Source organism: Toxorhynchites rutilus, chromosome 2, assembly GCF_029784135.1.
Source record: "Toxorhynchites rutilus septentrionalis strain SRP chromosome 2, ASM2978413v1, whole genome shotgun sequence".
Lineage (NCBI taxonomy): Eukaryota > Metazoa > Arthropoda > Insecta > Diptera > Culicidae > Toxorhynchites > Toxorhynchites rutilus.
This window is the reverse complement of record NC_073745.1, coordinates 192,888,690-192,899,705: the sequence shown is the minus strand read 5'-3', so window position 1 is coordinate 192,899,705 and position 11,016 is coordinate 192,888,690.

Here is an 11,016-nt window from a genome sequence, read left to right as displayed (position 1 = left end):
CATAATTCACAGGGAAAAACGAATTATACACTAATACCTACGCACTCATAATAACATCGCAAAGTAACGTCTGTTGTTTTGGGAGTATTTCGAATGATCAAAATGTTGGGTCGTTTATACCACGTAGTTATTATTTATGATGGTACTGTTGAAATTAATACACGATGTATGCGGTTTTGCTCACTAAGTGAAATTGTATGAAATAGATTATTGTTTTTCATTAATCTTGAAGGAATATAGTGTTGAAGCATGAAGTTTACTCTGTAAAACATACTGGAGATTACGTTGTTTGAAGTAAATTGAAACTGAAATGATGTGAAAAGGAACATTTCGAGCGAAAGTTGGTTGAGCTAATACAATAGCAAACGATTTAGAACCATGGTACTATAGTACATTGGTATTTACGATACCCAAACTTACACCTTGAGGTGAGACCTCGGCCTGGAGAGTCAAAAAATCCTGGATTTTTGACGGTTTATTATGTCATTGGAGATTTAGTCAAGTGTTCGAATCTCTCGCGGCGTGTTTAGTGTATGTATGAAAAAGTAGACAAAAATATCGTTCATTAATGGCACTGGAAGTTCTGCGCGTAAGCGCCCTGTGAAAGCTGGCGGAATATTTGTCTCATGAACTATAGGTCAACTTTGCTGAAAGGGCCTGTCCGGGTAAGGGAGTAAAAAGTGCCCCCAAACCAAATCACCAGCTGTATGGCAAATATTGTATAGAATACTAAATAAGAAATTTTGGCAGTTTATTTGAATCCCTATGTGGTTTAACATAGGATCTATAGTGAAAAACGTACTTTATCATTTATTTCACGCCATCCTCAAAAGCTTCGAGATAAAAATTTGAATAAATACGGAATGTGTATCAAGAAAAATTATCAAAAAAAATTTTTATCAAAAATTGAAGTACTAAAAAAAATATTGAAATTTTGAAAAAAAAAAATTTGGGGTTTAGAGTTCAGTAAATTATATTTAAATGTATTCCTACGACTTTTATAGATATTTGTGATTTTTTTCAGATTTTTTTCAGTGTTGCGCGGTACAAAAAATATTTTTTTTTTATTTCCAACAGGTCTGGCTGGGTAAGAGAGTAAAAAGTGCTCCCAAACCAAATCACCAGCTGTATGGAAAATATTGTATAGGGTATTAAATAAAACATTTTGGCAGAAGTACCACATGTTTTGATATGATACAACATAAGATCCGTTTTTTCATGTCATTCTCAATAACATTGAGACAAAACTATGGAAAAAATACTAAAAGTACATCTTACTAAAGCGTCGTGCACAAATTACGTAACGCGAGTAGGGGGGAAGGAGGGGTCGAAATTTCGTTACTTAATGACACATAAGGGGGAGGGTGGGTAGCGATTACACGTAACAAAATTTCACTTTTATTCCTGAATAAATTCGCGCGCCCTAGCTTTGATTCTGAGACCAAAAGAGGTGTATTTCAGTTAACCAACCGAAACATGATTTTGTCATAGCTGGAAAACATCGGCTTATTCCGTTTGTTATCGCAGGATGCAAAATGAAGCTAGGGCTCCTCGATCATGCTGAAGTAGTTCTATGAAGTGTTCCAATATACGTTGCAGTTTGTCCAGGAAGAATTCGAACGCATTTCTTCATGGGATCGATTTTCAAAGTGTGTGCGAGCTGCCTGAATTCGAGATTATTCGGTACCAAAGAATAACCAAGCCAGTAACCATAATTAATGTGGGTGGAGGACCAGACGAGAACCCTCGTATTAAAAAGGTCATAGATATTTCCGATCTATTATTTTAATCAATTGAATCTTGCTTTGTAACAACTAATATTACAAATTCTCCAGCATGCAGTGCATTCAACTGAGTTGGATTGTCCCCCTTTCCCGGCAGGTTAAATACTTCCTCGTGATCATGGGGGATTTCACTTGGATGAAAAACTCGAAACAAGGAACCCGGAAATGGAAACAAACCATTTTTAGCAATCGATGGAAGCAGAATATAGGGGAAGGGTGGTGAAGACGGACACCTTAAGTAAACGTTGATTTTTTCGTGAATTTCACGAAAAAATATTTAGCAATCTCACCACATATTGATAGTCTAGGTCTGTTTTTATAATGAAATTTGTCTTTAAGGCAGACATTTGGCAAAATGAATGTGTCCGGCATTTTTGAAAAAATAAGATTGAGTCGGGAAAAACGGACACTTGGCGGGAAAGACGGACACCTGGGGTGGGAAAGATGGACACTATCTTAAAATTTAGGTTTATGTACTCGATAAATTTTGGTGGTCTTCAAATAGGCCTTAAAATGATCGAACAAAAAGGCTAGACTGAAATCACCTAAAGGACTTGCAATTTGTCTAATTTTTCCATTTTTTTTATTCGTTTTTTTTAAATAAATTTAACAGAAAGCCAACTAAGTGTACATAGTAAGTGCCACAGGTATTGATACACTGTATTGCAAGTTTGCACATCATTCAAATTTGAAATAAAAAATGTGATTTATTAATAATACAGGGGAGTCCGTCTTTCCAGGCTTTCCCATATTAAGTCCGCAAACTCTAAAATCGACGAAGCGGAAACAGAACAATATGTTTGCTCGTCACGTAAGGACATCCCATTTGCAAGGAGTGAAATGTAACGACAGGAACTACTGCGTTGAACGAAGGTGTAGTTATTTCTGTGTAAATCAACATCAATTTATACCAGTCCATGTTCCTCTCAGCTTAACGCCAGATGGTTTGAAAGCACCAATCGTAACAAATGTGAGCATCAATTTTCCGTCTCGGTTTGTTAGAAATTCTATGAACTTGTCGAAAGTTCTTCCGAAGTCACTACTTGCATATAAAGAACTTCCGTCTGAACATTTGATACCGACGTGGGCAGATATCTGATTTTTTTACGTTGATTAAAAAAATTTAAATAAAAATTTTCAAAGACTGATTTGTGTACAGATTAACGTTACGTAACATAAGGGGGAGGGGGGTTCGTATTGCGTTACTTTTTGTTACATAGGGGGGGGGGAGGTGGTATAAAAACCTCATTTTGAGCGTTACGTAATTTGTGCACGACGCCTAAGGTGTATCGATAAATATCTTCAAACAATTTTTTCATCACAAAATCTAATAATAAAAAAATTGTACAAAAAAATTTAATATATTTTCTGGCATTTCGAAATTTTGAAAAAAATATAACTTTGAGACCCGCTTCTGTTCTAATTTTCATTTAAACGCGTTCGTATGTGTCTTTTTGTCTACATGTGTTGCAATTTTTTCCTTAATTTTTAAGAGCATTGCGAGACACAAACATAATATTCTTCAACGTCTGCATTTTTTTTGTATTTTCTTGAAATCGATTAAATTACGCTACATGTGGAAAAAAACAACACATACGAATGAATTTGAATAAAAATTAGAGCAAAAGTGGGTCTCAAAGTAATATTTTTTTTCAAAATTTCGAAATGCCTGAAAATATATATAATTTTTTTTGTACCGCGAAAAACACTCTAAAATTTCTGAAAAAAGTCACATATACCTAAAGAAATTTGAATACAAACTAGAGTAGTACTGAATCTCAGAATAGAAAAATTAAAATTTAATTTAAAATTAAAATTAAATTAATTAATTTTTTTTATATTTTTTTTTTATGAAGAAATTGTTTGAAAATATTGATCAATTAAGGAGTATTGATCAATAAGATATAGTTATAGATATAGTTTCAGTATTTTTTCCATATTTTTGTCTCAAAGTTATTGAGAATGGCGTGAAAAAAACGAGAAGGTGCATTTTTCACCATAGATCCTATGGTGTACCAAATAAGGACTAAAATATATGGTACTACTGCGAAAATGTTTTATTTAGTACTCTATACAATATTTTCCATTCTGATTTGGTTTGAGGGCACTTTTTACTCCCTTACCCAGCCAGACCCTTTGAAAATATAAAAAAATATTTGTTTTGTATCGCGCAATACTGAAAAAAAATCTGAAAAAATCACACATATCTAGAGAAGCCGTAGGAACACATTTAAATTGAATTAGAGTAGTACTGAATCTCTAAATCCCACAAAAAAATTTTTTAAAAATTTCAATAATTTATTTTTTTTGATATCTCAATTTTTGATAAAAATTATTTTGAAATTTTTTCTTGACGTATTAAGATGCACATTCAGTATTTTTTTTCAAAATTTTATCGCGAAGCGTGAAATAAACGAAAAAGTACGTTTTTCACTATAGATCCTACGTTAAACCACATAGGGGTTCAAAGAAACCGCCAAAATTTCTTATTTAATATCCTATACAATGTTTGCCATACAGCTGGTGATTTGGTTTGCGGGAACTGTTTACTCCCTTACCCGGCCAGGCCCTTTGGCTAAAAAACGTAAAAATGTATTCTCCAAGAGCCCCCACAGACTGTAGATTTTCTATCGGCGATAGTTGGGCTGCTAGCAGAGTTGTCAACCTTCCAGTTTTTTCCTAAATGTTGCCAGTTTTTTCTAGGCAAAATTACCGGTTTCTTTAATTTTACAGTTTTATTCAGCGTTTTTATTTTTTCGTCATTTTCGGTTTTATACTCTCCAAAATTATATTCTGTTCTTTCAATTATGATAATCCTACTCCGTTCCATTCACATCGAGGACCTTTATGAAGTTGACCGCCTTTCTCTATCTCCCTATCAATCTATCTATCTATCTACCGTTTTACTTCAAATTCCGAGCAATTAAGCTTTATTGACCATTAAATAGTGTTTCATTGCTCAAAATGATACCGTTTGGCGTAAGTAATTAGATTGTTGAATGCAATAGAGCTTTTTTCCACTTAACTTGACAAATACATATTCATGGCAAAAATCTAACAGCATTTTCAATTATACAGTGTCAGACAAAACATTAATACCATTTCTTCTTCTTCTTGTTGGCTTTAAGAGGCTTTGAAGTTTTCAGTTCATTCGCCTCTAGCTACGATTGAGACCACTGCTCAAGCAAAAAAAAGTGACAATTTTTTTTTAGTACTAACTTTATTTTCAAATGGCTCAGCAACATTAAGTAACAATGAGCCGTGTTTATGAATAGGGAAAAGCCTCTATGAGTTGAACAATGCCAATGCTCTTTCTCAAAAAGGCATAAAAACCCTATTATGTTTTCGAAAAATGTTACAATATAGATAATGACAAAATTCACGATAAGACAATATTATAGGCTTCTTGTTGCAGCGATGAGCAACTCCTTGGAACTAGCTATCTCCATGGGAATAGGGAAAGAATGAAAATCTGCTCACTTTTCGAATTCTGAGAGAAAAGGTGGAAATAGAGAAATGGAAACGTTGATATTAAAAATCAAAACAATAAAGGAAAAATAAACATATATATTCATATTTGAAAGTGTATGGATTTGAGAAAATCACAAATTAAAGAAATATCATCGATACTACGAGTAGCCAGAACGTCGCGAATCGGAAAATTAGGTGGCATTCCCTTATGGCGAAAATTTTCTATTAAAGATAAGCTGTCATTTTGAAACTCAGAACAAAACCACACAATATGAACAATATCGTGATATCCTATACCACACACACATAAGTTACTATCACTGAAGTTAATTCGAAAAAGATGTGCATTCGAAGAATAAAGGTTAGACATGTGTCTGCACACTACCCGTATAAAATCACGAGAAAAATTATACCCTTTAAACCATGGTTTGAGAGAAACCATAGGAATGATAGAATATAGCCATCGGCCTTTATCACTACTATCCCAATTTGACTGCCAAGATACAAGTGCCCGTTCACGAGGAAAATGAAGATATTCATCGAAAGTAATTGGCGTATAGAATAAGTCTCCTTCCATAGCGCCCTTCTTGGCAAGAAAGTCTGCTTTCTCATTTCCTGGTATCGAACAATGAGACGAAATCTATACAAAAGTGATATTAAATGAGCTAGTTATCAGAGCACTTAAAAGCCGATGGATTTCAGATAAGAAATTCGACTTATACCTAGTCCTCACTGAACGGAGTACCTCTAACGAGCTGAGACTATCAGAAAAAATGAAAAAGTGATCTGTTGCCAAGGTCTGAATATGAGGTAAGACCATGTATATTGCAGCCAATTCTGCAATAAACACCGAACAGGGTAAACTAAGCCTACAGTAAGTGAAGAAGTTGATATTGAGTATACCAAAGCTTGTGGATTCATTAAGACTAGATCCATCAGTAAAAAAAAGTTTTGGTTGGGTCAATATGTTTATACCTTGACAGGAATATCGCAGGTATAACTAAATGACGAAGATTATCTGAAATATTATGCACATAATCCATCATTGACAGGTCAATAGTAATAGAGGAATTGAACAAAATTGAAGGAATGAATGGGAACCAGATAAAGCAGATGGACATTCCAAAGTCATAAATTCATGAGAGATCATGAGACATTCGCCTAGATCGAACGCCTGAGTTCAACATTTTTTCAAAGTTTGCCTCCCTTTTTGGATGAGGTGTTTCACAGCGTATTAAAAAACGGAATGATAGCTCGAAAAAACGTATGGAAAGAGGAAGTATGCCGGCTAGAATTTCTAGGCTCATTGTATGAGTTGTCTGCATATATCCTAGAGCAATACGCAAAAAGCGATATTGAATCCTAAGTGACAAAACTTTGAGAAAAAAATAATCGAATCCAGTGCTTCAATCCATTTATAATAATTTATTTGCGTTGTTCGAAGAAATTTATAACATGTCAGTTGAATCGTCGTCAACGAAGATTATGCTCGGTCATTTATGCGCTGCAAGGTATGCCTGATGCTATTCTTTTGCTCTAATTACATCCACGAATTCCAGTTGATTCGGGTCATTGTCGAATTACTGGAAGAAATTATTTTCTTGACCTCTAAATTCCAATGAAGCTTATGTTACAAGACTGAACAATAAATAACAGCACTGACTTCACACTCCAACGATATATTTTGTACTACTCCTTTATTTATAATTGTTTTCTATTTTAGCTAATTACAGTGACAAGTGGACATCGAACTGAATTGGTCTCTCCTCGCACTTATCTCTATCTCATACAGAGTCACGTAATATCGGTTTTTATTCATCGTTTAATTTCATCGAATTAAAGCTGACATCAATGCCTTCGCTTTGTTTTTCGTTCACGGCAAGCAGCATCTTTTTGTTGGGTTCATCTTTCCCTCGCTTAACTTCAATTTGAACCTTATTAAAAATTACAATGCGAATTATATACGAGGATGTTTTTTTCGCATGGCACGACATTGGACTCCTCAGAGAAATTGAAGCGGAACGAGTGTCTAGCTTTAGCATAGAACTCAACAGATATGTAAGTGGGAATATTCAAGAGAAGGAATCGTTCGAAATTCCTTTTTTTTATTCTCGACAATATATACAACTGAACGACAACAATCTCCCATCAGCCAAGATATCAAATGGGGAAAACAAGTCTTGTTAACGCACTCGATGGAGATGATACCCAACGGTAGCAGAACAGGGGGATGAGGGCATGGATTGTAGGTTACGAAAATGAAATGATTTTTTCACATTTTTTTTCTAGAACCATTCCGAATTGTGCTTTATGTACTTTGTTCGCGTTCACCTTTTTGTGTGAAATAGAGCGTATATACATTTCATTCGCGAATCCAAATTTTTCAATATTGTCAGAATTGGTTTAGAATATACATTACCTCATGAATGATAAGATTTGTTTGTCACATGAATTCAAATCTTTTCATTGGTGGAAAAAACTCAGTGATTAGTTTTCATTCAACTTCGGAGCTGTGTTTCTCATTTCATACTAAACACACAGCATAGCGCTATGTTCTTACCAATTGCCATAACTACAAATCAATTTGTACTTTTACATATTTTCATACTTTCCAAAACCAATACGAATATAATTGTAGATCAATTTTTTTTGGGGTTTACACAGGAAGCACAGATATTTTCAAAAAATTGCTTTTCAATATCGGTTATGGCAGAACAAACTGGAACGAAAAATATGATTCACATTATTTTACGTTTCCTTATGTTCCAGTGTAAATTCTGCATCACTTAACCTATTTCATCATCGGTTCTATCGCTTACGTCACCTGTTTCATTGGACATAGCGTTTGAATCTGTTTGAATGAGTGTCTTCTTTTTTTACACTCGGTTGCAGCGTGACGTCCGGCTTCCTGTAGTTCGATCAAACTTTAATTGATGCAAGTATTTGCGCCGTATGTGTCGTCGACCAAACAAAATAGTTAAATGAAATTGTTTGTTTATTTTGAATGTATGAAATACAAAGTATTAATTGCAGTACCAATAAAAATGTAGATGACAAATAGTATGCTCAAAATACTAAAAATAGATTGAATACAGATTTTTATATACAGCCATTCCATGCCAATCCGATATGGTGGTTTTCAAATTTGCGTGAAAAGTGGGAATTTGCAAAATGTTACACCCGTTTTTTCATTTTTTTCATTAGGATGATCATTTCCATTTTAGGGTGGTCCGAAAAATCAACTTTTTCCTCTTTTTTTTCTCCAAAAATGACTTTTTGCAAAAAATCATAACTTTTGAACTACTACACCGATTTAGATGATCGACATATAAAATTGAGGGCCCTAAACTATTCTTCTTTGAAAGAATACCGTGCAAAAAATTTGAAATTTGTTTTTTATAATTATTGATTGTATTTGTTTTTTATGGTTTTCTCGCGACCAAGGGCGCTATATTTTTTAAATATTTTTTCTTGAAAGCTGAGGTGTTTTTTATATAATATACCCAGAAATCAGAGAGGAGTTTTTTTTCGTTTTGAAGTTATTTTTTAAAGTCAAACAATGTTTCAAATAATCAATTTTTCTCAATTTTTCTCGCCAGAAAAAACATGTTACTTTATTATACAAGAAACATATTTGAAAGGGAAAAGGTAATTTTCTTTTATAAATTTTACATTCTGAGTGTTTATTTAACCCTTTTCTATTCTCGCTTCAAACCTAACGGAACACGATGCTATATGTTTCAATACGAATTTTAATTGGATCAAAAGCACCTAATTTCTAGTCATTGTAACACAACCACTACTATATACAATTTCACACTTACACTTATGCTAAATGTTTCACAATGCATGATCGGTAATTGATATTTAATTTTTTTGCATTTTTTTTAAGTTCGACTTCAAAATATACATACAACCTCAAATTTTCACCATCCCCAACATTTTAATCGTGATTTTAACATAATTTCTCATCTATATCCAAAAAATTTAATTCGTTTTTCAAGCAGAACGGATTTGTTTACGTTGTTCAATGACAAATAGCGCTACCTCCTACATCGAACTTTCGTCCACATATACGCAAATGATGTCGATTCACCAATTATTAAAATTCTGCAAGTCACACATGCTCGGGTTGCAAAATGACAATCACAGAATTGTAATCAATTCTGATTAAAGAAACCCTGGAGAACATGTGCCGGAGGCAGGATACGTTTATGACAAGGTAGTCTGGACTGACTAGTGCATCAGTAACAGTGAGTCTGTGACATGTTAGCTTTGCAAGTGTCATGGAGCGGTATAATGAATTAGTCTAAATAAAATTTATTTCCATGTAGTTTAGCTTAATGTATATATTTATTCATTGCAGTGTAAAGATAAGGGGCGAGCACGAAATTATTGCGACACCGAAAATGTCATGCCAATTTTCTTATAATGTTTAGAATCAAAATTTAAGGGTAGTTTTATACATATATTTAATTCAAAAATAAAAAAAAAAGTTAATCGATGGAGCCTTGAGTGTAAAATTGAACTCATTTTCGCTTGATGCTCTCCATCAAATTCTTTACAGTGTCTTCCGGTACCATTTTCTTAACATGTCCTTCTCGTCTTTGACTGTCTTCTTGCTCTTCCGAAGTTCCCGCTTCATTATTGCCCAGTACTGCTCCACCGGGCGCAGCTCCGGACAGTTTGGCGGGTTCATGTCCTGTGGAACAAAATGGACAGAATTGGCCTCATACCACTCCAGGACACTCTAGTATAGTGGCATGTTGCCAAATCTGGCCAAAATAGCGGAGCTTCGTCGCGCTGCTGCAAGAACGGCAAAAGGCGCTTCTCGAGGCACTCAGATTTGTAGATCTCGCCATTTACTGTGCTCTTTGTCACGAAAGGCTCACTCTTCATTTTCTTCTTCTTAAATTTGTCGTCCACATCGAACTTGCTCTTGCCGCTGAAAAACTCCAACCCCGGAATTTACTTAAAATCGGCTTTTATATACGTTTAGTCGTCCATCACACAGCAGCCATATTTTGTCAGTATCTTCTCGTAGAGCTTCCGTGCCCAAGTTTTAGCCGTCGATTGTTGCCGCTCATCGCGGTTTGGGAAGTTCTGTACCTTGTATGTATGTAGTCCAGCTCTCTTCTTTGCACCCTGGACGTCTGCGACATACCGATCTTTTTAGACAAATCACGGCTTGAGACGTTGGGATTCGCTTTAATCATCCGCTTCACCTTTCCCTCCGTCTTTTTGTTCTCCGGTCCCAGTTTTCTTCCAGCTCCTTTGCCGTGGTCCAACGTCAACCGCTCCTGGAACCGCTTCAACACTCTGGAGACGATTAAATGGTGAATGTTCAACATTTTTCCCAACTGTCGATGCGACAGGTCAGGAAATTCCAGGTGTTTGGAAAGAATTTGTTCTCTCGACTCGCGTTGGTTCACCTCCATTTTCGTTGAATCGAAAAACACGACTTCGAGTTTAACAGCATGTAGACAATACACATCAATGAGAAAGTGTGCAAAATTTGGTTGATTTTTACCCAATGGTAAAAAAGTTATGCCCTGTTGAATGTGTCGCAATAATTTCGTGTTCGCCCTTTAATCTGTTTAGATTTTCTTTCTAATCAAAACCTAGGGAAAATTGTGGATGGTAATTCGGATTTTAGCTTCCTGAAGCTCTCTGTAGCTCGCCGACACCTCCTGCCGCAGTGCTTGAATTAAGCTATCAGTACCGGCTGAATCCCTTTGTTCTTCATTAGAGATGTTAATGG